Source organism: Sinocyclocheilus anshuiensis, unplaced genomic scaffold (genome assembly GCF_001515605.1).
Source record: "Sinocyclocheilus anshuiensis isolate Anshui unplaced genomic scaffold, SAMN03320099.WGS_v1.1 scaffold1170, whole genome shotgun sequence".
NCBI lineage: Eukaryota > Metazoa > Chordata > Actinopteri > Cypriniformes > Cyprinidae > Sinocyclocheilus > Sinocyclocheilus anshuiensis.
Genome location: NW_015538055.1, coordinates 3,231,981 through 3,232,771, shown reverse-complemented (window position 1 = coordinate 3,232,771; position 791 = coordinate 3,231,981). Strand labels below are relative to the sequence as shown.

The window sequence follows — 791 nt, the reverse complement described above, 5'->3', positions numbered from 1 at the left end:
CTGTGTGTGTGTTTTATCTATGTATGTATATGTGTGTGTGTGTGTGTGTGTGTGTGTGTGTGTTTGCCACTAACTATAATGGCAAGGGTGTAAGGGTCACTTCAGATCAGTGATTCGAGGCCTGGACACACCAAATCTCTCTCCCTGTCATTCTCACCCTCCCTTTCACTTTATCTATCCTTCCTTCCTTCTCTTCAGGATTTGGGTTTGTTCAGGATATCCCACCACCCACCCCCAACCACCACATATACACAAACAGTGTTGTATTTGCGGTCAAAGGTGTTTTGCCTCCACTCTGCAGCCTTGTTGGAAACCTCTGCTGTTTATATAACACTAACCTACACTGTAAAAAAAAATCGGTGACATTTACGGTAAAATACCGGCAGCTGTGGTTGCCAGAACTTCACCGTAAAAAATTTGGTAGCAGCATTTTAGGTTTTACAGACTTAACTTAAATTCACAATAAAATACCGTATTTCATTAACTGATGTAATGTTAATAAACCAACATAATGAAGTACTAATATCTATTTTGAACCATTGTAATGCACTGATAACCACCAAAAACTGGTGGTGATCAGAAAGTCACATGATGAACCAAAGCTCATCACAAACAGCTTTTCTACGAGCTAAGGAGGGTAGTACTTATATATATAGAAGGTGCACAGTGTCATTCACACGAACACTAAACCCCATCATGGTGATACACATGATTCTGAAATAATGCAATAAACATTAATTTAACAACATTAGATGTAAGATTAAACCCTAATGTACACAACTGATAAGAAA

The 791-nt window shown here is 38.4% G+C and overlaps 1 protein-coding gene and 1 long non-coding RNA gene across 2 annotated transcripts in view; one reads left to right on the top strand and one right to left on the bottom strand.

The window, feature by feature from the left end:
* Positions 1–791, top strand: part of LOC107683382 (uncharacterized) — a 10,086-nt gene that overhangs the window by 285 nt on the left and 9,010 nt on the right. The gene's annotated exons all lie outside the window — the stretch shown is intronic.
* sesn3 (sestrin 3) overlaps positions 1–791 on the bottom strand; it is a 17,285-nt gene that overhangs the window by 7,505 nt on the left and 8,989 nt on the right. The gene's annotated exons all lie outside the window — the stretch shown is intronic.